General features: G+C 43.7%; 1 protein-coding gene and 1 long non-coding RNA gene across 14 annotated transcripts in view; both read left to right on the plus strand.

Moving 5' to 3' along the window:
• The window catches only part of LOC124418074, an 86500-nt gene extending 70757 nt beyond the window's left edge, over window positions 1–15743 (plus strand). For 2 of the 3 annotated variants that reach the window (XR_006939642.1, XR_006939640.1), the window contains 2 exons: window positions 14090–14262; window positions 15267–15743. This is a non-coding gene — a long non-coding RNA (uncharacterized LOC124418074). Of the gene's footprint in view, window positions 1–14089; window positions 14263–15266 lie in introns of those variants that run through there. The other variant, XR_006939641.1, reaches the window with a different exon arrangement.
• The window catches only part of RTKN2 (rhotekin 2), a 220277-nt gene that overhangs the window by 70757 nt on the left and 121860 nt on the right, over window positions 1–27660 (plus strand). For 6 of the 11 annotated variants that reach the window (XM_040702369.2, XM_046942830.1, XM_046942828.1 and 3 more), the window contains exons 1-3: window positions 16887–24121; window positions 24781–24868; window positions 27545–27639. The gene's annotated coding sequence lies outside the window, so the exon portion shown is untranslated. Of the gene's footprint in view, window positions 1–14089; window positions 15744–15797; window positions 24122–24780; window positions 24869–25956; window positions 26028–27544; window positions 27640–27660 lie in introns of those variants that run through there. The other 5 variants (XR_006939531.1, XR_006939532.1, XR_006939533.1 and 2 more) reach the window with 3 other exon arrangements.

Consider the following 27660-nt stretch of genomic DNA (forward strand, 5'->3'; position numbering starts at 1 on the left):
TGGAGGCTCACTGGCAGTTTTTGCTGGCAACACTCTCCAGCACTTAATGCATCTATTTTGACAAAAGTGTTCCTGCTTCTGATTACTGTTTGCAGGACCTGCAGAAAAGAAACAAGACCTGAAGAAGCCTAGTTTGGGTGGGGGTACAGTGTTAACCATGGGCTTTATGCCTTCATATTCTTGCATAGCCATGCCTGCAGGTGTCATCTGTGTTCCTGTAGCAAAGATGTTGTTCTTTCCCGTGTTTTCTTTCTGGGATGGGAAGTCCTGTTAAAGAAGTCCTTGAGCACTTGCTAGGAGAACCGTGGCACCCATGTGGACACACTGTGACTGAAAAGCCCCATTAACTCAAATACTTTGCCATAACTTTACAGACCTCAGAGAAAACCTAGAGCAATTGGGTCATGACCCCAGACCAAATGCCTCTGTCACAAGTTCTGAGAAGAACTTAATAGGATTTTCCTTGTTCCACTGTTAAGTGCCTACTGGTGGGTTGCTCTGTTGTACAGACAAGAGGACCCACTGAAAGGCTATTTTTCCATGAGGTTAACTTAAACTTACTGATGACAACCTTAGTGGGTGGCTATTGAACCAAGAGTGTCAAAAGCCACCATCTAAAATGACCTTTAGGCTGTTTACTCAAAGCAGTAACAGACTCGCCCCCGACTTCCTGATAGGGGCTATCACTTATCAAGAAATAAGAGCAAGTGGCTAGATATGGAAATCGCTGTGGGAGTGAGCCTAATTGAAAACATACAGTATCATACAGAAGAAAAATTAATACACCAGTAACCTTTACCTTTTCTGTGGAATATATATATTGAAACTAAGCCAGGAGAATTACCAGGAATTGGGAAAAAGGACTGAATGTATTTATGTATGTATGTATATATTCAAAATAAATAGAAAATCTTTTCTTGGACAGACAGATATATATAATTTAACTCAAATATCTTCTCCTCCTAAGGCCATGCCATGTACTTTATGATCCTTTTTCCAAGCTATGCAGTAAAGTTTCAGAAATCAGAGATTTTCTACTCACTTAAATGAAACATTTAAAAAAAGAGGTATAATGTAGGCTAAGTAGTGGAGCAGACAATAAAAACCCAGTTACTCAGTAGTTAGAAATACAGAAAACTAAATGCTATGCAGAAGTCAATGAGACCGGTTTCCATTCTAATGGGGAAAGCTAACTTAGGTTCTTACTTACGATTATATAGAAACCTTTTCTTTAGACAAATATATACTTTAATACATGCTTTAAATATACGTGAAAAAGTGCTTGGAATTTTAGTGGCTTTACCTCAGTAACCTATATTGTAGCATTTCACCGTCTCAGAATAAGCTTGTTTTTAGCTGATGTTCACCTGTTGCTTTTTTTTTTCCAAGTAGTTGTTTTCATTATTTTTTTTCTTCTGTTTATTTGAGTCAGAAAAGCAGCGCCATATAATCCCATTTCTGTATTTGCTAAAATATGTCTAGACTGACTGGCACGAGGGTAGTCATCCTGGAAGGTTTTAGTAAGATCCCTCTCCACTTGGTATATACGTCACATAAGTAAGTAGTGAAACTGAAAGTTTCACATGCGATACAACTCCTAGTAGTAAGTTGTTGCAACTGGTTTTTGTATGTTTGTTTCTTTGTTTGTTTTTAAGGAAAAGAAACACTATCATTTGGCAGTATTTCCTATCAAACCTCAGACAGTGACCTGCCATGTAGATATATATCTTGGCTGCAAAATGACAGGACAGAACTAATGATTTTTACATTTACTCATCCCACCCAGCACCCTCTGCTCCTGCCCCCTTCCCTGTGTGTCAGGTAGTTTCTAAAGGCGTCAATGGGACATGAAGGGGAGGAATGCAGAACTGACCACTGACAGATGAATAGACACATAGTGCTGACAACTAAATCTCATTTCTTTAGGAACATAGCCTGAAAATACTTAGGTATTTAGAATGGATTGGGAATACTGTATTTCCTGTGAAAGAGGCAGATTTTTGGGGGGAAAAAGAACAAGGTAAGAGTGACTAGTTCCCACCTCTCATTCGTATAATGGTTAAGTCTTCCAGGTGAAGAACCCATTCTCTTTCCCATAGTGGGGGTGTCTCTGCCAATGGCAGGTGAGTTGGAACAAGGTGATCTCTGAGTTCCCTTCCAACCCCATTTTTTCTATGGTTCTTCCTTAAACTCAGAGCTTTTTTTAATGTGAACGATAGCTTTCTGTCTTCTTGCACCATTGTGATGCATCATGGGAATTGACGTCCAGTTGCAGGAATTGGTCTGCAAAAGATGTAACATCCAGGCCATAGCTCAAGTAAGTCACTAGAATATTGAATTGCTTATCAGATTTGGAAATTTCTGTGCCATTTTCCATGCAAAGCAGGCAGTTGGGATGAAAAGAGTCATTTTGGTAGAAACCCAGCGTTTCACTAAAACCAATTCTCTGCAGCACACCATTCCAAAATCTGTTCTATTCATAGCATTCCAAAACAACCTTGCCAAGTTGTTAGATTTTTAGGTAACAAATTATTCAACCTATCTGTGTCCTATGTTGGCCACACCAGTTGTGCGTATCTTTGAAGCTCCTTGAGATAGATAAACATGAGGACTCCCTGGCTGCTGAAAAGGAAATCTTCTAGAGCCAGGAAAAAGAAATATCCTGAGGGCAAATGTGTTTCTGAAGCACCACTTATGTCCTGAGGAGAGATACCTGTACCTACTACTTCAGAAAGCCAGTGTATTCCACTGAAGACAGCAAGAAGGCTGTGCTGTTTCAGAGAGGAGAATTTGTCTTGCTCTCCTATTAAAATGGATCCTCTTTTGCATATTTTGTGTTCTGCTAGCAAGTGGGTGGTCACAATCAAACTCTTCCTGACAAGATCCAAATCCTTATTATCTACCCCGAGTTAGTGACTAAAACATAGGAAGAGCCCTCAAAGGATTCACCTCTTCCTGCTATGTTTCCGAATCACTGGGCTGAACGTTCAACCTTTTTACTGTCAAAGCCAGAATATTTCTTGCCCAATTTCAGTAGGATAAGAGGGGAATCCCCTATCCCTGTGGTTAAAGCACCTCCTGTGGAGGTGAGAGACATAGGTTTGACCTGATGAATACATATCCTCTGCTTCCTTTCATTAGTATGCTAATTACTAGACTGTGATATGAGAAGCAGACAGTGTTATCACTATCAAATCAGTTACTCAAACTGGGTTTTAAAAGAAAGTGACCGCAGCCAAGTTTTAAGGGCCAACCAGTGGTTGGCCAGGATGATCGTAGCTGCAATGCCTCTAACATGGGAGGCAGCCAGGCTGTCTGGATCCAGGTTTCATCTGAGTGTGAGTTCAGTCAAGTTTCTGAGGCTGTGGAATATTCTGGGCATTCAGGGAGAATGTGGATTCAAATCAGGTTGCTAGAGCGAAGGGACACGGTAGGGCCTGGTGGAAAGGCAAAGGGGAAGCATTTTCTAACCAAAGTTCTGAACATAATATCTTCCAAATGCCTAAATATAAATGCAACATGCCACTGTAAGAGCTTTTGAATATTTTGTAATGAGACCACTGTTGAATTGGATAGACACCATGTTCACCATCTGATGGTAAGATTTCCCCACCATTTCCGAATGTGACTTTAAGTGAATGGAACTTCACTCATGGTTAAAGGTTTTTTTGCTTTGTTTTGTTTTGGGTTTTTTAATGCACTTAAGTATCTTGTTAGGCTGGGATTTTTAACAGTGTTATTTTGCCTCTTCAAGTCTCCTTCAGATAAGGTTTTCTTGTATTCTGAAATGATGTGGCAGAAGGCAAAAAATAATCTTGTGACTCATTAGGAAATAAACAGAGGCATAATTGCCATCTGTGTTTCAGTCCGTTTAATCTTTTCTCTCTCCAGTCATGGAAAAAAGTTCATGAAAAAGTTGAGGTCTGGTTTTGTGACATTTTTCAGAGAAGCTGGCTTAAAAAATTACAGAAAAGAAAGGAAAAAAAAAAAAAACCAACCAACAATACTGGCTCTATACATTATATTAGACAAAATGGATTAAATTTCTGACACCCTACTCATCAAATTCTGACCTTGATATGACCCCATTGGCTTTTTACTGTTTGATGTTCTCAAACGATTTGGTGCCACTTTTCCTTTGTAGTGCAGTTAATTTTGAGTGTTAGATAGAGATCAATAGTCATAGCTTGAAATTGGCACCTTTGGAGGAAAAATATGTTGTGTGGCAGTAACATAGATTTGATAGTACTTCAGTTAAGAAAATGGTGTACTCTTTCATTATTGTTTTCAATGACAGTATCCAGAGTGTTATTTCATTCTCCTACCAAGATTCTGACAGTCTCTTGTAATATCTTATCTATCAAAGAGTTTTCATTCTTCTCCTTTCATGCTTGGCTTCTGAAGTGGAACTTTATTTAAAAGGACCCTGAAATTAGAAAGAATGACCATGGCACTTCTGCTATCAAGTTGGTCAGTAAGAAATAAACCCCCTTACTTCTAGACTTGTGTATGGCCTCCTGTTTGCCCACACTGAAATCTCATGTTATGCATTGGCCATACTAGAAAAGCTTAGCTGCCAGGGGGGAAGCAGTGGGCTGTTGGATAAAGTCTACTCTTCTCACAGGTAGCTGGGTTTTGCATAATGCATAAAAAGGATGGATGAGAATGTCATCTCTGCCTTTGTCCATATGAAAGTGTCCTGTGCCTTGCTTCTGACCCATTGCTGCACTGGAAGGAGGGCCTCCCTTTGCAGGGTGTAGTTGTTCCTACCCAATGGCTTGCAGTACGTGTCTGGGCCTTGGATTTGTGGGAACCTGCTCCTTTCTATGGGTCCCACCCTACAACACTCAGTACTGTGGAGGTGTGATGAAGTTCTTCTTCAGGTGTACAGCAAAACAGGTGCTGAACAGTTTGGGGAGTTCTAAACGTACTGCTAAAATCCTGCCACCAGAGCAAGTGTGCCCTTTCTTCTGTGTAACTTTGAATATCCTCACTAGTTTCATCAAAATTTGACAGGAGGATGGAAATACCTTTCTGACCAGTATCAGTGAATCAGGTGCTTGCATGTAGGAAAGAAAATGCAGGTAGGTCCAGGAGAATAGTGGCTGTGGAGAGAGACACTTGGAAGAAGGATGTCATGACAATCTCAGATGCAGGGACGTGTCAGTCATGGCTTGTGCCTCCTTGGTACCAAGGAATCCAACCTCTGGACGCAGCTGAATAAGGAACCTGGCTGCAGTGGTCTTCTGCTCATGGAACCATTTGATTCATTTTCACATTTCCTATGAAAATTGTGTGTACCTCTGTTCCACCAGTTACTCAAAAAACATTCCTCTGATTTCCCAAAAAGCAGGTTTTTTTTTTTCAAGTTTGCTTGTCAGGTGCTTTCTGGGGAGCATTTTAAATGCTAAGCATGAACAATTTCAGATCAGCAAATACTTCAGTTCCCTTTTTACTTGGAACCAATGACAAAAATTACCTGAATGTGTTTTTGGCTTGTGATGATGGTAAAGCAGGGAAAGTGGAGTTGTTTCAAGACTTATTTTCCTATGCATTAATTACCAGATAAATAGAGCAGTGTTATCTGGACAGTTGTTCCTTTCATACCTGCAGCCTTATAACTGCTGCTGGCTAACAGAGACAGCCTTCCTCTCTGCTGGGAAATAGTCTCTACAGAGGTAGTGATGGGATGTTCAGATTCCTGATTCAGAGGAAATCTAACCAACAAAAAACCTCATCAAAGTGACCACCAGCAGTCATGGCACGTGTAGCTACTTTTCTTAATGATTCATTTAGGCTCCTTTTCTTACAGCCAGATTTAAATAGCAGTTGAGGGGAAAGTTGTCAGCTACAGTAATGTGATGCTCTGTAGCAGCAAGTGCTGACTGTAGCAGTGGCTGGACAGGACAGGCTCATGCTGTAAGCTCACTTACCCAACTGAGGCTTATGGCTGCTGACAGTATTTGTTCCAGTGTTGTTTTTGAGTCTGTTACTGTCATAATTCCACTCCTTTGTGTCTATGATCTTGGGAAATAAATGCAATAAGTAAAAAAGACCACAATCATAGTAAATGGCTTTAAACTGGAAGAGGGTAGATTTAGACTAGATATTGGGGAGAAATTCTTTACTGTGAGGGTGGTGAGACGCTGGAACAGGTTGCCCAGAGAAGCTCCGGGTGTCCCCTCCCTGCTGGCATTCAAGGCCAGGCTGGATGGGACTTCGAACAACCTGGTCTGGAGGGAGCTGGCCCTGCCTATAGCAGGGGGTTGGAGCTAGATGATCTTAAAGGTCCCTTCCAACCCAAACCATTCTATGATTCTGTGGTTTGATATAACTTATTAATATGTGTTTCTCGAGTAATCCAAGAGGATTTTGAGAGCTGTTCTTTTAGGAGCGTTCAGCTTATTACAGCAGTTGGAAATGAAAGAAGAGTGTTATCAAGTGAGCCCTTTCTAGAGGCACAGCTCTTTCTTATCCCATTCTGCAGAAAGGAATTATCAGTTTCTGCTTTTCTCCCTCAACAGCCTCCTCAGGCTGTTTACTTGAGAACCAAGTGCCCAAGCCAGGAATCATTTTTACACCTTGGAAGCAAGCATGCCTCTTTTAATACCGTCTTTGTTCATAGTGACTCTGTTCTCCAAGTCATAATACCTAATCTTGTTGAGGAGGAGAGTGCACAATATACAAAGTAATGGCTGGGATACTGTGCAGGATCTTTGGGTGTAAATCACTGCCACTCCAAGAAATTCAACAGAGCACTGTTCAGTTACAGTCACTGCCCCATGTTACTAGCAATGAAGTCTCTGGTGCAGAAGAGTACCAAGAGAGACTTGCAAAATGCAAGATTGTCTTATTTTGACAAGAAACCTGTGCCATGTCACTATCAGCTCTTCCTAGCCAGCCATCAGAAGTCACAAAACCTGAATGCAAAAATGGACTGCTGAGAAAATGAGAGGACAGCCAGACCCCATCTCCAACTGATTCCTGCATCTTTGGGAAGATACCTCAGCAAGGATGGCTGTGCATGGAAGCAGTTGTGGCAGCTACACCACGATGCTATTCATAAAGTGAGGACCTTTGTAATAGGGACAGATTCTGAAAGTGATGCTATTTTCCTTTCTACTTGTTTTATTATTGAATCTTTGGGGAGCACATGGGAAAGGAAGTATTTCTCTATGATTTTCTGGTTCTTTAGCAGTGGAGCAATGGCTGAGCATTAGGACAAAGGCTAATGAGAAGGGATGTTGTAGGTACCCATGCCTCACACTCTTTACATTTCTGAGATCTGAAGATATGCAAGGGAGTCAGACCTTGTTCTGAGGAGATTCATGCTATTGTTCTGCTTGGAAATACTTGGTGTGCTGCCTTCCTGACATTTATTGCCTCCTGAAGGCAGTTGCATTTAGCATGCATTTCTGTAAGCCTATGTTCTTCTAGCCGCAGCCTTAAGACAGGGAAGCCTGGACTTATCAAAGTGATGTTCTTTGGGTGTGACCTGTCTTAAATCTGCAGCTGTCTGGAGAAGTTTTCCCTGAAGGGAATGCTGAGGGTGTACTGAGATATCAGCTTCTCAGATGTGTGGCTGGAGTTCATACATGATCTCATACAGGGGAGCCCACGTCTGTACCCCACTCCAAGTGGGAGGGCTGAAAGCAAGTTCATTGCAAGGGTTTGTCTTTGTTACACTGATCATGTAATCAATGAGTTCGTGATCAAGAAATCATTCCACCAGAGACAAAGCATCAGTGGTGCTGCACACCAACGATTCCCATTGGCATCAGTGGCAGCTGCAGGTGCAACAGGTATCACAGTTATACGTGGGAGTCTCTGTTTGGCCCAGGCCTCACCTCCTGCCAGGAGGGGCTTAGTGCATTTCCTGCTCTGGAGCCAGACGTTCATACCTGCAATTCCAACTGCACTTAGACACAAGCTATTCTTCTTGGCTGGAATATTTTAATTAGTGAAATAAAGTTATCACACTGCTTTAAATCCAGTTTAACAGCAGGAGCAAAGGTTTAGTGAAAGCAAACCTTTAATAAAGGTTCATTTATTTTAACTACAATTCTCACTATTCCCTGAAAGTCATGTAGGTAGGCCAGCTTCTTCACATACCCTCAGTGAGTGCCTGCAACTCATCTAGGGTTCCTGAGCAACTGCCTTTTTTCCCAAGTTTGGTTTTAGACCTAAAATGAGGTGCCAGCCTTGCCTCCTAATAGCTATTAAGTGTGTTTTGAAAAGCAGTTCCACTGTAGCTGCTTCTGCTCCTCTTATTGAGACTTTTCCAGATGGATATGTTTTGGTGCATTACCTGTGAGTTATTCTAAAGCAACTCCAAAGCTGTACTAGGGAGCATTCCCAGGCTCTGGCACAAGCTATCAGAGGGATGTTTACAGCATCCTTGACTGTGTATTTAGGTGGTTCCATTGATTACCACAGCAGCGCATACTCTCACAGGTAAGTCAGTCCTCAATTTGTTCTGTACATTTCAGCATGCCAGTGAAGGCAGGATTCAGTCACTGGATTCAGCAGGAGCAAACAGACTCCTGAGCAGGTGAATGGAAGAATAATCACTGGAAGACTTACAGTTGAAATCTGATTTCCTTGCTAAATCTGGAGATGCATGAATGCATTGTTCAGGGATAGGATCTGTGAGAGATCCCTGGCCTGCTGATAGCTACATAAAAGTGCTATTAATAGTGAATTATTTTTAGAAGGGAAGCTGATATATTGTAAAAGTGTCAAATGATGATGGTATGGTAGTTAGTATTCATAATGTGTGTTTGCAGCCTAGATAATTAGGCACTTCTAGATTTGCCAGAAATTTCAGGTACACCCTTTCTGCAACTTTTAGTGCAGGCAAAATACCTGGCAGTACTTAAATAACTGAATTTGAACAGCAACTGCAAATTCAAAAGAAATGTCTCTTGCTTTATTACAAGGGACTACACATGTGTCGAAAGAGTTTGGTCTAGTACATGAAAGCCAGATGTAAAAATGCTGCCTCCAGCTAGCTCCATCCCCTGCCAGCTGTCTGCTGTGAGTGCCTTTCCTTCCTACCACCCCATCTACTACAAGCCCTCCCGCTTCTGCTCAGCTATCAGCTACCATTACAGACCTTTATCATGCTCCCTGACTCCTGCCCACCGTAGCTTGGGTCAAAGCCTCCATTTCCATCCCAAACAGTACTATGATTTGCCTGGTACATGGCCGTATATGGGTAGCATTGTTCTATTCTTTGCACGACTGTGTACAGAAAGGATCACCTGAGTATTTGTGGATCCGGAAAGGACCATTTTTATATGCACCTAACTGGCATGTTTATAGAGTGAGAACAGTATGCTTAGAAGCTACAAAGCACCCATGATATTTTGTCTGAGCTGTTTTGGTCTGGAACTGAGTATTTTTCTAAACTGTGGTGATGGCAGTTTTGAAGAACACATTGCTGTAGTGTCCTGTACCAATGGGGTAAAGGAATGGATTGTGAGAAGCAGGGGAGATACTGGGCTTTAGTGATTTTAGGAATAATAAAATGCCTGTTCTGCAATATGTTGAGCAATACATTGACAATAGAACACCTGTGAGGTTGCTTAGTGTTTTTCCAATCTTTTATTACGATGTTAAAGGTAGAATCTTGGCTATCTTGAAGACGGTGGGAAACTATTTTTCCTCTATGGGTCAGGATTTCTCCCTTACATCTGTGTCTGTTGTACTTGGCAAATGACCAGAAGCCCCATAGTGGCTCAGTCAGGAGAACAGAGGGGAGCAGACCAGCTGTACTTTCTAAACAAAATGGAGTACCCCCAGGTGGTGCTCTGGGGCAGAGGTTGTACCTGGCCACCCTCACTCAAGCTCCACGCTGAGGATCTCCTGAGAAAAGAAGTGGAAAGAACAGATTGCAGACATGACTGCTTGAAACCTGGGCTCGCAGATGGTAAGGGACCTATGGCAGGCCAGTGGCAGAGCTACAAAGAGACCCTGTTGGCCTGACCACCTCTAATGGTGTGGCAATCTATTTGTGCAAGAAATCTAGATAGTAACACAAATAGGTGGAGTTACACTGAGTTAAATGCATCCCAGAAGAAGGCAACTTCTGCTCCAGAAACCTGACAAACAAACAAACCAGGAAACAAACTCAAGTGCCTAGAAAACTTGCTTATGATATGTGTTTGTGCCTGGAAATAGTTCAAGTTTAAGTGACAAATGTTTGGAATTGGAGTACATGAAATAATGCCATGCCTCATTTCTGAGCAATGGAAACCTGCACTGGTTTGACCACATACTGCTTCAGTTCTGTCATGGCTCGGAATTTCCATGCTGAGTTTTAGCCTAAGAGCAGCTACAACAGCCCCGTTTAAACATCTCTCAAGGATCTTGAAAAGACGCTACTGATCTCCAAATGATAGCCTCTTAGATATTATTACTGAAACTTTCTAGAAGTAGCACAACCAGGAGAGAACGATTCATCCTTGGCATAACCCCATTTACTCTAGCAGTTTGGCCCTGAGGGAGCAGGAGCACTTGATGTCTGACAGCAGCCCCACATGTCAGTATTTCTCCCCTTGCTCATTTGCCTGTTTGCTGTGGTAGATTTCATGCCATTATAAGCTGTTTATGTACAGCCTGATCAAAGTACTTAATGACGGGGTTAATTTCTACGTATAATGAGAAAGTCAAGACAGGAGACAGGTACTGTGTAATCGAATTTTTCATTTTGGAATTTATTTCTCTTCATGTAGGGCTTAGCTTTGATTTTTATTACCATTAACGTCTGCATTTACTATTCTTTCCAGTCTCTCAGAGGAGCTAAAGTTACAGCGGAAATAGCGGAGGCACCAAATTGTTCCAACAGCTTCCATAAAAGCATAATGATAAAGTAAAGAGAGTCTGTAACTTCTCGGCTACGAGAGCTCAAAGTGCAGTTTGGTTTGGGGGACAGTCCTTAATAAAAGTGCACTGCTTCAGTAGTCTGCTGAGGCCACTTTTTATGATTCACTAGGTATGTGCAGAGGCATGGATGTTTGTGTGCATGTGGCCATGGGAAGAGCCAGAGATCGTGCTAAAATCCAGAGATCTTACACTTAATGAAGTGTGTGTCTTCAGCAGGATTTTCCAGATATAAATGATTCGCCACAGCATCCCTTTGAAAGAGCCGATTGTGAAAAAGAAGTTAGTGGTCCTCATTTCCCAAAGGACAGCAGTGAGACATGGAGAGTTTGATCTGCATCTGTCCTGTTTGTTTTGGTTTTAACTTTTCAGTGTGCTGAGCACTGTGAATATTTCTGGATGTTCAAAAACGTAGGGGTACAATGACGGAGGCCTGAGAAAATATTGCTCTCATTGCTGTAGCTAGCTTGAGGAATTAGGCTGGAAGCGGAGACAAAATTAAACCTGGGCATATCCAGGTCACTCTACATCCACTGTGTTCCTCTTTTTCAAGCACTCTATACATTTTAGAGAAAAAGGGATTTGGAAGTTCATGTGATCTTAAATTCTGTGAACCACTGTTAGGTAAGCTTCCATGTAGCTGAGGTAGAAATCTTTCTTTGTGAAGAAAATGTGCACCTCTATTAACACCACTGTGCAAGCTGTAGTTTGCAAATGTGGTGGGAGGCTTTGCTCATGCTAATTTGGGCTCAGTCATGCACCTTCTTTTCCTCTTTTACATGCAAATAGCAGCTGTGTCAGTCTCTGGGATGATTGCTTGTTCCTTCAACAGAGATTCCAGTGCATACCTTAAGCCAGTGCATTTGTGCGTGGGTAGAGGTGTATCGTGGTGGTACAGTCGCTGACAAGGAGAGATCTGTGATGGAGGTTGGAACAAGTTAGTGAAATGGAGAAGTTTTGAAAGACACTGAGCTCTTGTGGTGTGTTTTCATTTATCAACCCCCTGAAAACAGGGAGTGGAATGGCAGAGGACTGAATAAAATGATGATCCACGATCCTGCCCCCATCAAAAAGAAGTCTCTTGATTGCCAGAGGGATTCATTTCTTTCTTCTTCTTCTTCACAGGGAGTCTCCCCATTTGAGTGCATCCTGGAATGCACCAAATTTGCCCCTGATTCACCAGATCTTTCAAATCCATAAGGAACAAAGGGCCCGTGGGCTGCCTTGGTGCAAAGTAAATACAGTAGAGGTATACATCTCCCCTCTTTAGCCCTATAGGGCTGCAACACCCAAGGGATTGGGCAGCAGCCCTGGGGCTGGGGCAAGTCAGCTGCTAGCCTTGAAGCAGAATGTTATTTTCTGCTCTGTTTTCAGCACTTGTGGCAGCAATTCTCTCCAACCTTTTCTCCTCCTTATGGCTTTAGCCACCTGAACCTAACCACTACGGTACTATGGCACTTCCCTCTTCTGAAGGGCTATCCATGCTTCTGTGTCACAAAAGTCAGTGAGAAATGTATTCCGAAAAAATCTTTTCCATGGCATCACTTTGGATACCACTGAACTTCCATACTGAAGAAAATGGGCATCAGTGCCCTGTGAGCTGAGTAGTTTAAGTGTTGTACAACAAGGAGCAGTTTAAAAGGGTGTGTGTTTGAGGACACCAGAGTTTCCAGGAATTTGGAGAGCAACATTTTCTAGGAAAGTCAGCTCAAAATAATACGCTGTCCCTGTGAAGTTCCCAGTTGACTCTGTAGGCTGCTTGCTACAAGGGTTCTCCAAAGGTGACAGCTCACCTTTCAGAAAGCCTAGGCTAGTGATTTTCTCCTTCAGAAAGGCTGCCATGAGTCAGAGTGCCACAGCAAGACTCCGTGCACAGCTGCTGCCTCGTGGGTACCTGGCTGTCCCTGCAGGCCGTAACTGTGCTTCAGCTTCCTTCTGACCTGCTTTAGAGTCTTAAATATATCCCCTCTGTGAGTGTGCAAATGAGAGCAGAGTCAGGGGAAGAAATGTGTGTGAATGCTTTAATGATGCTGATGGAGTAAAAGTCATTCCACCTTTGCATAGGGAAGGCACACACACCACTCTGTAACCTTTCCATGGGTCTGTGTGCAGAAATGAGGCTGTGATGTGTGAAGTTTCCATTGACTTCAGATTTGGCAGTGCTAAATGGAATGGATAATGCGTTGTGATACAACAGGAGGAAAACCTGCCCCAGCAACGACAGTGGATTTTGGTACTGATTTTGAAGGTATTTTAGGATTTCAGTTACAGAAATTAGTGGCAATCCCCCATGCTGAAATAATCTAGTTATTTCCTGTCAAAGATAGGCTTTTGAACAACATGGATAGTACAAAAAGTGCTTTTCATATGGAACTTTTCCTATTGCAGAGGAACATCTTGAGCTATTGACCCCACAGAGTAATGCATGCATGTAATAAATTTATTCCCTGTCTATTTAAAACCTCCTTGTAACAATGTGGGTGGATCTGGTAATGCTGTTCTCCACCGTAACAACAATTTATCCAAAGCAATTTGTTGCCTGGCCTAAATTTTGCAAAGGTATCTGGTCTTTAAAACCTCTGAGATAGGGAGATATTTGCACCTGACACGTTTACAAGTAACTTAGATCAGGTTATTGATTGGTCCTGTGTATGTTGTTTTCCAGTGGGAGGATGAGATGGAAAGGCCAATCCGTTACTGCAGCTATCTACCACTGGAAAGCAATAGTGCTAATGATACAGGTTTTCAATAGCTGATTTATATTATCCTGCAGTCAATAAGAACTCATGATTTTGTCACTGTATTGTTTAAAGCAATGCTCTCAAAGACTGCAGGCCCCAGATCTGACCCTCTGTAACAGATCTCCTGTGTTACAAGCAGGTGAAAACATAAAAAGGCCATCAGTGCTCCAGAGTGCAGTCCGGACCAGCCCTTGCTCAGTGAGCAGTAGGTCCTGAGAGCTCCGAGCTGCTATGAGCTCGTTCCAGTGAGTGATTCCTGTACAGCTGAACTATAGCTCCACTGACTGCTCCCCCACACTGTGCCACCCAGAGGTGAAGGATGATGGAGTTCCAGTACCATCCCTGGGCAGAGATTGCACTTAAAATCTCAGTGACGGACTGCTAATTTAGTGGTGATTAATGAGAAATGTGTGTTGGTGGTTATAAGTGAGAGGCAGTAAATGGATCTTCCTTCCTCCTCCTAGCGATGTGAGTACTCTGGGCACGGCGGAGGAGCTTCCCACTGAATGCGGCACAGCGGCACAGCTGCTGAGGAGAGCATGGCAACAGCAAGAAATGGAATTCACTGAAGAAAGCGCTTGACAAGCCATGTGAGAACCAGCGTGAGCAGCCAGTGGGCACAGCCCCATCTTCTTGGGTGTGTTTGAACATGAGATTCACCACATCTGAGAGGACTGGCATAGCAGCTCAGCCCAGCTAGGCTGGCAGCTGCTCTAGGGATGCTGTGGGAAAGGGCACAGGAACAGATGGAGAGTAGTCCTTTCCAGGCTCGACTGTCCTGCATTCAGGAGGTTGTATGAGGAGCCCAGGGAACAGACTCAGCTTTCAGCTTGGCCTGGGTGTTATAGCTGGGTGGCAGAGCAAATCGTGGGAAGGTGTGCGACGTGCAGTGGGAGGCACTGAGCCGCTCTGGGCGGTCTCCCAGCCTGACCCCTGCACTGGACACTGAAGTGGTTCTCCACAACATGTGCACGAGGGAAAAGCATGTCTGCAAATGAGCTGTGCGCTTGGAGATGAGAATGTAGCTTTAATGTGGAGGTTTGCACATTGAGATGCACTGACCTACTGGGACAGTTAATGTGTTTCTGGACTTGCACATCCCCTGTTTTCAGGCAAACATTTCATGCAGATTTGTAACATGCGATAGCTGCCAAGCATCTTTTACATAGTCACAGTCTAGTGACTGAAGGATCCACTAATTAAGAAGCCCTTAATTAGGCTTTTAAATGATAAACTGTAATAGCTCTAGTGCAGCTGTTGTAAACTGTAGAGTAAATTATACCCAGTTGAAAGAGGCTTTAATTACGTATTTATATAACAGACTTTAAGGACTTTGAAAGATAAAAGAATTTTTAGTGTCTGCAATTAAAGAAACAAGAGAGTAACAATAGGGCTCTTAAACCAATGAAAGCAAGGAAATTCAAAATTAATCTGCAAAGTCACGCTGGTACTTTGTTTTATGCTCGTGGCATTCTAATTTTGGGGGTTTGTTTTTATTCTTTTTGTTTCCATAATGCATGAGATAAAGAAGTATTGTCAGTCAGGAGTTGATGTCCCCTGCTCTCACTTTCCTAGCTTTCATAGGTCCATGTGCAGCCTTGGTGATACTTGAGGAAACTTTCCTTGCTTTCGTTTTTGCAGAAATTCCAGCAAGAAGATTATCAACTACTTTTTCTCCTCGCATCCCAGTTTACAGAATGGTTTGTTGTACACATGCCTTTGTGAAGTCAGCAGGAGCTCAAAAATCGGTTGGTTTGTTGGTTGTACCTGGAACTATTCAGCTCTTTGGAGATGGTGCTGTGGGCTCCCTTTTTGCGGGGCTCCGACCTGCTGAAATTGAAGAGGGTTAAGCCTTTGCTCACATTTAGGTCTGGACCAGACTCCAGTCTACCTTCCTGTTAGATATCAGCACTGCTGCCCTCTCCACAGCTCTGCCTGACACTGCCTCTCTTGGTAACCTCACCAGTAGTCACCAAACTTGCATGTGCTCTCTGCTCCCCTGGTTTACCCAACCCTGCTTGCTTCCCTTCCTTGCCACCTCTCATCACAAATAACATTGATGCACAGCAGTGAATAAACACTTCTTTATAGAGAAAAATAAAACTGTCTCTGATGTGCCATCCGTTGCCTGATGGGTTTGCTGATCTGTTGCCAATTCTTTTCATTTCTTAGATTACTGCTCCTCAAGACAAGAGCTGTGTCTTTAGTGCCTGTGTGCCTCTGCCAAGTAGATGGTATGTACATTAGACTGCGAGACTGTAATGTGCAGAGAGCTCAGCTCCTTTAGCTGCTCTCTGGGACTGGTCTTTACAGCCGTAGGACTTAGCAGCCCAAGACAGCTAAACAAGGTATTGCTTTTTGCTTATTCCAACCACATCCAAGCATTTTTATCTGTAAGTATCACAGCAAGGAAAATAAGGAATACCACTCTCACAGTTAATTTTTATGGCTGATTAATTAGCCCAAAGAGTATTAAATTGTGCTAATGTAGTTTGCCTCTTCGATGCTGTCTTTTGACTTCAATGGAACTTAATACGTGCTTAAAGTTAACTACATGCCTAAGTGCTGTGGTGAATCGGGGCCTAGGGCATTAATTAGAACTTGGCTCAGATTTACTTTCAAGGCTTTTTTCTCCTCTTTTTTTTTTTTTAACTCTTCAGAGCTCAGCAGTTTAATTGGTATGCAGATGTTCCCCTTTATTGCTGGTAGAAGCCTCTGTCACTGTTCTGAAGGTACTCAGACATCAAGGCTGGTACAGTGGGCAGGAAGAAACCCCCCCTGAAGGCTTTCAAGCTTTGTGGGAAATAATGATGTATGAGACAGGGATTCCTTTGGAACCTGAAGGGAACATGACAGATAGAATAATATGGGAGGAAAACATTGTCTTCACAATTGAGACTGATGGTCTCATCTTGTCTCCTTGTTATTGTTACCAACCAAGACTGAGATGAGCTTTCTTACGAAGAACTTCATTTCGTGGCAGGTTCTATATGTTGGACGCACTGTGCTCAGTGGTAGCTTTCCATCCAAGGTACAGATATTGACAGGCTCTGAGGAACTCTTTGGGATGGTGCTTTAGCTTAAAACCTGAAATTCCTTCCAGCATTCAGATGCATTTTGTCAGGAGTGACAGTTGCAATTTGATAATCTTTTACCACTTTGCCTGTCTATCTCAAACAGCTAGCTGGAGGGGAGAAACCCAGAGTTGTTGGGCACAGGAGTGTCAGCTTTATGAGTCAGCTTTTCTCACACTTTATTAATTTCACTTTCCAGTGGTTAGTGCATGTTTGGAAGAGACAACTGATTTGTACGGATCTGTGTAGGATGGAGCAAAGCTGGAACTAAAGGAGCGCAAGTTGACAGCAGTGCAATAGCTCTAATTGACAGATACCAAAGGCACTATTTAAAGCAACTTTTCTTCTGCTGTTAAAGTTAAAAATGGCCCCCAATTTGTCCTCAGATTCCCATGTTAAAAAGAAATGTTTGCAAGTATATTAATTTAAAATGGATTAGCTGGAATATTAAGTGCTCCTTTTATGTACTTGCATTTTCAAGTTAGATGATCCAAAATGCTTCTGTGCAAGGTACAGGAAGATGACTGTTTCTTAACTCCTCCAGAGTAAAAGCTGTCTTTCAGGGGATACTTTGCACATGTGAGATTTGCGCTAGTGGTTTTTTGGCACTCACAGTTTCATCAGAAATGCATTTCAGCAAATGGGAGGCAGAAGGATTAATACACACGCTGCGTGTCGTGGGTGCAAAAATGCAAGTAGAAATTACAACCATCATTGGAAGGTCTGGGAAAATATGCCTTCCTGGATGCGAGCAGGACAAATTAGGAAATATCAGATTTCTTTTACAACTGGCTGTTACTCTTTACATTTCTGGAGAACTGGGATCTTGCTGTTAATCTTACAAAAATAGATGCTGTGGTGAAGCCTCAGGCATGAATAAAATTGGATGTTAATCTTAAAGCAGATTTTTTACAGCTATGCGCTCAGAGCCAGTGAATCCAAATGATTTGGAAACTCTGTGTTTGTTACTTATTTAGATCAAAGTGCTGTGGGGAAACAGGTCAGCGGCCCAGGTACATATTGTAACGTTTGAGGCTCCTTAAAGTTGAGCAGATAAGGGCAGCAAACATTAAACATCTCTGGCTTCACGCAAATAATAGGCAAAGCTGAAAAAAGCCTGCTGACAAGAGGAGTGGGTGTTGGTGGGTGACTTGCTGCAGTTTTAGAGCTGTTAAGTGTAGGTTTTTTAGCATTTTCATTATTTAAAAGTGGAGTGGTAGTTTCTTCACTCCCTCTGAAAAGTTACCAATTTACTCTGAAATACAGGGTAACCCGCAGTGATTTAACAGATTTGTAATGTGCTGTAGAGTGATTTCAAGTAACAGACGCCCTCCTTCTCGCCAAGTTTCCCACCGTCTCAGCTCTGCCTCCGCTCCTTTCTCTGTGTACATCTGCACCAAAATGCAAAGCAGGGGCTGCCCCACGTGTGACTTTCATCAGCCTAGCTCCGGTGTCAACATGCTGGGCAGCTTTGACCGCTCGTGCCCATGCGGGTTTGCCTTATTCCCAGTGTTCAGAAAGAAGAGGCTGAGTTAATGACGTTTGGACGTTGGAAATCCCACCACAGAGCATGGCGTGGTTCAAAAGCACCTGCCACTCTGCTAGTACCACTGCAAGCAGACAGTCCTTCCTGGTATGCAGACCTTCAGCTAAGTTCATGGGAAGTACCAACGGAGCGTGGTGTCGGTCCCCAGGGTGCTCCTGGAATCCGGGCAATATCATCATCTGCACACCTCTCTGTCTGATTCAGAGAAAGCAGCTGAGCTGTGTTCGCAAATAGCTGTCCAATAAGACAGGCTTCATGCGAAGATGAGAGGCAGCTGAGACATTTTCCCTGGCTGTCAAGCTGAATGGGTCTCAGCCAGCTCATGCTCCAGCCAGTTCATTCCTACCTATTGCTTGTGTTCAGTTGCCATGCCTATGGAAGGATATTTAAGCTAGAAGCCCCTTAGCATGATAATATTTGAATATGACAGGACCTTGCTGAATAGAAGCTGGCCTTGTATTTACTCTGAACAGTCTCTGGTGGTTTGTGGTAGGGAATTGGGAGCTGGGGCTGAAGCCACAGCCTCTAGGACCAAACCACAGAATTTACACACTCCTGCCAAGGCCTGCCAATCTGTGTTCCTAGCTGAAGGTCTGTGTCACCGCTATTTTGTGTGCTAGTGTCTTTGCTGTTTGAGGGAGGAATCTATTTTGTTCAGTATAGCAATACCGTCTAGCCTAGTTTAATTTTATTAGCTGCTGATAACGTGTTACTATTCTGCGCGTCCATGAGCTTGTTTAGTGTCAATAACCAAGGGCAGAAATACTTGAATGGGAGCCTAGATGGAGATGCTTTCTCTTTCTCTATTCCTCATGAGAACCCACCTGCAGTACCACCACATCCAGCTCTCAGACCCCCATCACAAGAAACACAAGGGCCTGCTAGAGGGAGTCCAGAGGAGGGCCACAAAAATGATCAGGGGGTTGGAAAGCCTCTCCTATGAAGAAAGCCTGAGAGAGGTGGGGTTGTTCAGCCTGGAGAAGAGAAGGCTCCAGGGAAACCTTACTGCATCTTTTCTTAAAGAAGGCTTATAAGAAAGATAGAGATAGACTTTCTACAAGGGCATGCAGTGATAGGATGAGAGATAAAGATTTTAAACTAAAAGCGGGTATATTTAGATTAGATGTAAGGAAGAAATTCTTTATTGTGTTGGTGGTGAGGTACTGAAACAGGTTGCCCAGAGAAATTAGGGATACCCCATCCCTGGAAATGTTCAAAGCCAGGTTGGATGGGGATTTGGGCAACCTGGTCTAGTGGGAGGCCTGTGGCAGGGGGTTGGAACTAGATGATCTTTTCGGTCTCTTCCAACCCAACCCCAACCATTCTATGATTCTGTGCTGATATTCTGGAGGACTCCAAGGTTTCTTTTGCCTTTCTTCCTTTCCCTGATCTAGAAGGCCAGGAGAACGCTTATCCACTCATAATAAATGATTCAAGCTGCATGAGACTGAAAGGTCACTACAAGTTTCTGTTACTCTCCTGATGTGACTGGTACAAATCACATCTTCTAGCAAACTTTAAGCAAGTATGCTTCTGTTACAAGGTGAGATGGTAAGTTAGTGCCACTGACGTCTGTTGGGTAGAGCATTTTATTTTGAAACCATTCTTGCTCTGAAGGCTCAGTCAACTGCTCTTAATCTGGGAGCCTACAGTGTAGGTAAGTGTGGTCATGAGGCTGAACAGCTCATGCAACTCTCCTTGACTTGAACTGGAGAAAGGCCAGAGTTTGTTCACTTTCACATTCTGTAACTGAGAAAAATGAATTCTCTTCTAGGGAAGCAGTAATTCCTTCCATTCTTCCCAAATAGATGATGACTAAAGAAGGTCTGAGCTGAGTATAGATATTCTTACATTTACTTAAAATGAACGTAGCTCATAACTCTTATTTTAGCACCAATCTGGAACACTACTGTGAACAGATTTACAAAGTCTGCCTGTTTCTTACCTTGGCATTCTGGTAATTATACTCATTCTTGCACTGATACTTGGGAGTTTGATGAAGCAAATGCCTGAAAGGTGAGTAGGTGAAAGGTTGATAGTTTTCTATACAAACCTGTTCTTTTTGTGTACGCCATAATTTTCTTTCAGTTCTAAAGTATGATTTTCTTCTTCTGATACTAAGGAGTGAGGCACTGGGTTTTTTTTTGTTTTGTTTTGTTTTTTTTCTTCTAGCATGTATGTCATCAGCAGTTATTAACTTTGTTCTAGTTGCAGGGTCCTTTGTTGCTGGATTGAAAAAACCTACTAACTTCAACCATGTGTTTTTAGACTAGACACTTAACAAAAACCTTTACTGCATTTATAAAATGAGCAGATTTAATCTGAAAGTCATTGAAAGAAACCAATAAAGAACTTCCTTGATGTGATTTCTGGACTTACTATGTGGAACTCTATCACATGTTTTCACGTATTGGGCATAAGGGCATTTGAAAGGATAAAGAAGGTTAAACATAGATGATAATGAAAATATTATCAGTATTTATAGGTCAGGCAATAATGTCAGTGTATTAATGTGATATGAAATATTTCTTTGATTTCATGGACAGTGCCTTACTGTATATAGCTTGCTGCAATAGTGTGGTCCTTGATATACATAGTTTAACTTTTAAAATGTGTTAGTAATCTGTTTGCCTTGAAATGCCTTATGAAAAGTATACTTATTATAGAACACATACAGTTGCTATCTGCCTAGTGCTATCTCTGTTATAGCAACTTAAGCTAAGAGAACACATTTGGAAGAAAACCTCTTCCAAGCAGAGAATTTTTTTTTGTTATTGTTGCTGTGAAACTGTTGCTGGAAACGTTCATTAACAATTAGAGATGTAGTCTTTCAACTGGACTTCCTTCATTCAAATTATATACAGATTGCAAGACTCTTCAAGCCTACGGTCATGTCAGGAGTGTGAGGAGTAAGATATTAGCCTTTCTTTTAATCAGGAGATCTTTGGAATAGGTATCTTGTTCACCAAATTGCCTTCCTTTTCATCTGTCACCAAATAACATCTTTGTAGAACTGCAGTAACTGGAAAGAAAGAAAATACTGGAAAGTATTTCTGTAGTTAGAACTGGGCTTGGCATATTTTCACCCTTCTGGAAAAGAGATGCTGGTTTTGGTTCTTTGCTTTTTAATCCCCTTTTTCATGCCGTTGAGTACTGGAACAAAAGAATAAAGGTGAGTACTGAGTAAACTGTGAATTCTTTTTGGATCAGACTTCAAGAGTCTGTTCTGACACACATTTTGGTGTCACTTCTTCTGAGGGACTGTACTGACAAGCTCTCAGAACATATTCTTCCACGACAACTTCACATAATTTAGTAAACATTTGAATAAATTTCATACCATCTTATTGAAGTAGGCAGAATACTTATTTCTTGAGTAACCGAGCTTAAGTTAAATGCTCATAATAATTAAAACTATAGATTACAATTAGTGGCTTGCCATTCTATTGCAGAAGTAGGTTGAATGAAAATCTCTGTCAAAAATTAGAGGTTAAACACTGAATTAAGATACCAAATAATAGTGTGTCAGGAGTATAGCCTTCTATTTAGGACAGTGTTGTCATGCACCTTGCTTGTACAAGGTCTGGAAACGCTGTGAGACTTGGACAAACACAGTGCAGCCTCAGACTGTAGGGATGTTACCTCTTTTTGAGCACGATATGCTCAGTCTCTTGGTTGATGGAAATATGTCCAGTATCTAAGGAGCTTGATAGTGTGGGAGACAGCCACAGATGCTCGATTAGAATACCCGAACGTTGTAGCATGGGGCAGGATATAGCTTCTGTTCCCTTCTGCACCTCTGAAATTGGTGTAATATGAATTAGATTGTCATCAAGTTTAATTTGTGAAGACCCATAAAACAGAAATGGCTCTACATCGGTGCTAAAACTTACGCCACTTGCATTAAATGCATGAGTAGCAATCAGTATTTGTTAAAACAAGTGCTTTTCCAGAAATATTTAAGTAAAATCTCTAGGTGAAATCTGAGCAAAATTTGGATTGGTACCTGCAAAAATGGTGACCTCCTCCCTTCTAAGTTCGATTTTCCTCTTGACGATAACCCTTCACCTAAATTCCTCCCCAGGCAGCTGTAGTGAACGGATCTGGCCACAGAGGGAATCTGGCCCACCGAATTCCTTTTCTTTCTGTGCAATTGAATGAAAAGCATGTGTCTTTTGAAGAACAGTGACTGAAAGAAATATTAATGACTGCTGGGACATCTACAGAAAAGCATAAAAAAATTACTACAGCAGGGAAGACAAAGGGGCTCTGTTAACTCTTTCTTGTAGGTTGTATATATTAATAGTAACGACCAAAGGTTCGTATTTTTGCAGGGAAACACACAAGGCTTTGAATTGTATTGTTTTAATTGCAGCTAGCTGAATGAATTAACTGGAAAGTCACACACAGTGCTTTGATTGTCTAACTCTGTATGTGAGGCTTTGGGAACAGTTTGTTATTAGAAAAGAACAGCACTAACAAGAAATCAGCCAACATATAATTGCTGGGCTGAGGGACAGTTTGGGGAAAGCTGATATTTATTTATAAACTATTAAATAAAAAGCACATAATATGCGGGTCATCTCTCACTGCCTCCACACTTCAGATATTACTCATCCTCCTAAGCTTCGTGTTCTACGGGGCATTGCTTCTTATAACCACTTCAGGAGTTGAAACCACCTACACCTAGGGAAGGAGATGCTTGGACCTCTGTTACAATGGCAGTTTTGGCTATGAGACTGCACCAAAGGACATGACTTTTCAGTTCAAGGAAAGAATTCTTGACCAGAGAGCTGCTATGTGCCTAAAATACACACAAGCACTCGGGACTCTGTTTAGGTAGCCTCAATACTGGTCAGTGTTTCCTACTGACAGCAGCCATCTATCCAATACCCTAAATAAAAGCTTAAGTAAGGCTTAAGAACAATTTTGGCATTCATTTTAGTGGGATTCTCAAAAACATTTCCTTCCCATCAGTTTGGGAATTATGCAACTTCTGGTTGTCTCTTGTGCTTTTCTCTGCCTGCTTAGTGCTATATGACCTTAGAATTACAGCCACTTTGGAAGATACAGAGAGGAGGAAGGTGGCGGCTGGGCTCACCAAGAGGCTGGAATGCATTTCATCCTCAATAGTTTTGGCTATCAAATACCTGTTCCTGCTTCTCTGGGGGATGGAACCATGGCTCTTTCATCTATGAGCTTTTCTCTAGGAAAACAAACATAACTATTATCATTGGCCCAGCTCTTCACAGCTATACAGTTTCCTCTCATTTTCAGCCGAGAGCTAAGAAGCCAAAATTATGATGGATTAGCTCTCTGAGGCTTTCTAGCTGTGTGGAAAGAGTATTCTCTCCTCCATCTTTCCTTTAGAAGCAGAAGAGGTGACTTCTGGGGACACACACAGCCCATCTCCCTTGCCTGGCCACCCTTTCAAGGGGCAGCCATAGGTGTTGGCAGCTGTGGCACTCACAGTCAGGTGCACAGGGCAGCCAATCCTCTCTGCTTCAGAGGTGCCTGTTGCAAAGCAGGTGCACTGACACCTAAGCAGATCCTCACATGGCCGTGCAACAAGTGTGTGAGCAACGTCTGGGCCTCGCAGTGAGGTGTGTGTCCTGCAGACCAGGAGGCCCTGGGGACAGAAAGGTGCACCGTCACCTGGGTAGATGGCACTGCCAGACCCAGCTTTGGGCTCGCTGAGCTGCTATATGCAGATGATGTTTATGCTGTACAAACAAATAGTACTGTTAGACCATTCAAATAGCGTTCATGCAGCTTTTAACTGGTAGAGACTTTATTTTATGATTTCATCTACAGGCTTGTTAGAAACTTCTGTATCCACACCATCGGGCAGACTTTCTCCGTGAGGCCCAGCTGAGGTGATGTGAAAATTGCATCACTATTATCAGCTACCTACCCAGTGGGTGCAAGACTGTTGTGCCAGAAGGTGCTTGAGAGGCGGAGCTGGGCAGGATTTGACTTTGCACAGCTCTTGCTAAGAATTGCTAAATATCTCTTTAACTGGTTTTTGACATTTTAATGTATTTTCCTCAAGTTAGTTATTCTTCTACAAAGGAACGTAGTTGCATTTATGGAAGATCTTGACTTTTACAGCGTGTGAGGCCCATGCAGTTTCCCCTGTGTACGTGTGTTGCCTGCATAATTACCAACAGCTGTAACAAAAACCCAGTTTTGTTAAAGGAGCTTTCAACAGAAAGGTAGAAGTGATATGCAACAGAAGAAAAATTAAAAACAAGAGGGCTTGGAAAACGTTTATATACTTAGGAAAAAAATTCATTTTTAATCCTGTTCTATTATTCTCTCTCTGATATTAAAATCTATATAAAGCACTGCTGATTTCAATCGGCTCAATGCGAGGTAATTCAGAACTCCCACCCCGCTGTCCCCAGCTCTGAGGGGATAAATCTCAGCAGCCCGTGGCTGTATGATACAGAGAGCCTCAGCACAACTGTTGCATGCACTGAAAAAGATGCTCTTACTCTGAGGAGTAATTCACCTTCCCCTCTTCTTCCATCAGGACAAGGGAAGTTACGGGATTAAATGATCCTTGATCACGAAAGCAGGTGCACCGGAGGCAATCAGAATGCACGTCTGCTGAAGCCCCGGTGAGTACACAGCGCTTACAGCTGACAGCGCGGCACTGCCAACACAGCTTACAGCTGACAGCACGGCACTGCCAACACACGCTGTCCTGCGAGTGAGGTCTGTCATTGACTTTATCGAAGGAAGGGATCTGAATTTTACCTGCTGCGGATAGAGGGTGCATCTCAAAGCAGTATAAAGTTAAACTTAGGCGCGGTGCCTGGCTCAGATCACAATGCAAAGAAAGATTCGGGTTAATTACGATTTATTCCTTATGGCTCGAGCAAACAAACGGGAGTTGGAGCCCCACGGAACTGCTTCTCCTAAGTGACAGATGGTCTCCGTGGTGCAACCGCACTCGGGATCGGGCTGTCACCGGGCCGGGCATCGCTCCTGGGCTCCGGCAGACGGAACGGCGCCCATCCCCACACCGCCCGGCTGCCACCGTCTCACAGCGGCCGTGGCGGTCCCCGCGCGGCCCCGAGGTCCCCGCACGCCCATAGCCCGGCGGCACGGCCCGCTCTCGGCGTTTCCGCTGCGGGCAGCGAGCTTTCCCACCGCTCCTTGGAGGCTCTCGGTTCCCCTTTTTCGCCACCACTTTCTGTAACACCACCACGGCTTTTACCAGCAACCACCAGACAGCTGCAGCGCGCCTCTTTATCTTACACGGAGCTATTTTTGCCACGAGGTCTCCCCGGTGCCTCTGCAGGCGGGAGGGAGGGAGGCAGGCACCCAGCGGGCACGGGACCGGAGCCCCGCCTTCCTGCAGCTCCCGTTCTCGTATTTTTACACGGATTTTTCCCTGTGGGCGCTTAGGTGGAGCTGACACATCCCCTGCGAGGCCTCCCGCTTCCTTAGGCAGGCCGAAGCAGCCATTTTGCAGGCAACGCGCGCCCCGTTCCTCCCCGCCAGCACCTGAGCAGAACTTCTCTCAGACGCAACACCCCTCTCGCTCTCCACGCCCACGTCAGGCAGCTCCGCAGCGGACGGGCACGGGTTCTCCCTGCTGCAGTCATAGGGCGCCGCCTTTCCCGCTCTGCGACACGATTGGTCAGCTCGGCCCGGCGGGCGGGCCGCGGCTACAAACGGTTCCGCGGGCCCGGAGCATCCCGGCTGGGGCGCGAGGCGCGGTGCGCGCGATGCGACGGTACCTCAGGGCGGGCCCGGCTGGAGGTCACACTGGTGCGTCATTTGTGACTCTCCTCAGCGCTCTTTTTTGGGATGTCCCCTTTAAGATCCCAATGGGATTGGAATTCCTTTGTCTTAAGGTGGCGTTGGTCAACCTTTTCCCTTACCTGCCCCGAGGAGGAGTTTAGGAGGTGCTCCCTCACAGGCTGTGCTGTGCAATCACGGCTGTGTGCTGCCCTGAGCTGCGCTGCTCTTTGTAAGGAGCGTGCCGAGGAGCCGTTAAGTTGAACAGAGCTCAAATACCCCCTCAGGAGCTGTGGTTTCCAGTGCGAGGTCACTTGCAAAGGGGAAAAGGACTTCCAAGCTTGGACATAAGCAGAATTTGTGGTCTTTCTGCCTTCAACAGACTGAAGGTAGTCTCGGGGAGGGGGTGGGGGGTGTGTGTGTGACAGAAATGAGAGTATTTACTAAGGGCAGTTTAGCAGTAGCCTTGTGGGGAGGTGAGCTGGGGATTGTTTTGTTACTGTGTCAGTGGTGCGTTTTGCAGACCAGGCTGAGCCGGGAGCAGCTGCTGGGCCTCCCACAGCTCTGCCTCAGCTGTGTGCGCAGTGTCTGTGGAGTCTGAAAGTTAAACCAAACATCACGTACTACTTAGCATCTGCTCCAGGGCTGCTGCTTCATAAAGCAACCTGTGAAAAAGAGAAGCTGGAGTATGTTTTGATTCCCACTAAATTATGGGAGTTTTGTTTTTTTTTATGTCCTACTGAGCTGGTAGTGAAGGCCTATTGGCATAGCTAAATCAGAATTGGATTGGGTGCTTTCCATGTCACATTGAGCACTGGCAACAAAGCATTTGGCTCCAACAGTGCAGTTCTGAAGATTTTGCACATGTGGACATATAGATATAGTTATCAGGGTGGAGGCTGGTCACAAGTGGTGTCCATCAGGGGTCAGCTTTGGGACCGGTGCTCTTCAATGTCTTCATCAACAACACAGATGCTGACATTGAGGCTCCGGGGAGACCTCATTGCAGCTTTCCAGTACTTGAAGGGAGCATATGAACAGGAGGGGGAACGGCTGTTTACGAGGGTGGATAGTGATAGGACAAGGGGGAATGGTTTTAAACTGGAACAGGGGAGGTTTAGGTTAGATATTAGGAGGAAGTTTTTCACAGAGGGTGGTGACGCACTGAACAGGTTGCCCGAGGAGGTTTGGATGCCCCATCCCTGGAGGCATTCAAGGCCGGGCTGGATGTGGCTCTGGGCAGCCTGGTCTGGTGGTTGGCGACCCTGCACATAGCAGGGGGGTTGAAACTCAGTGATTATGGTCCTTTTCAACCCAGGTCATTCTGTGATTCTATAATATATTTCCTCTACTGACCACAGGCTGTCAGTATGGTATCCCTCTGCTGCCCTAACACATGCGAAGATATAGGCTTGAGGACCATTAAAATGATTTGAAGCTTTGTTCCCCTTTTTCTGCTCCTTTCCTCTAGTTATTAGTGAAAATGTGTAAATTTGTGTTCAGTAAATGCTTACGAGTCATCTTTCTGTTTTTTCCTTTGCTTCCAGAAAGAAGTTAACAGCAGTCAAACTTGCTACCCATATGGTGGAAACATCAGGATTACTGAATCCATAGCAAACTCTCGGCTGTATGGCTGCTACAGGTAAGCTCAGAGGTTAATCCT

The sequence above is a fragment of the Gallus gallus genome, chromosome 6 (assembly GCF_016699485.2).
Source record: "Gallus gallus isolate bGalGal1 chromosome 6, bGalGal1.mat.broiler.GRCg7b, whole genome shotgun sequence".
NCBI classification, from domain to species: Eukaryota; Metazoa; Chordata; class Aves; order Galliformes; family Phasianidae; genus Gallus; species Gallus gallus.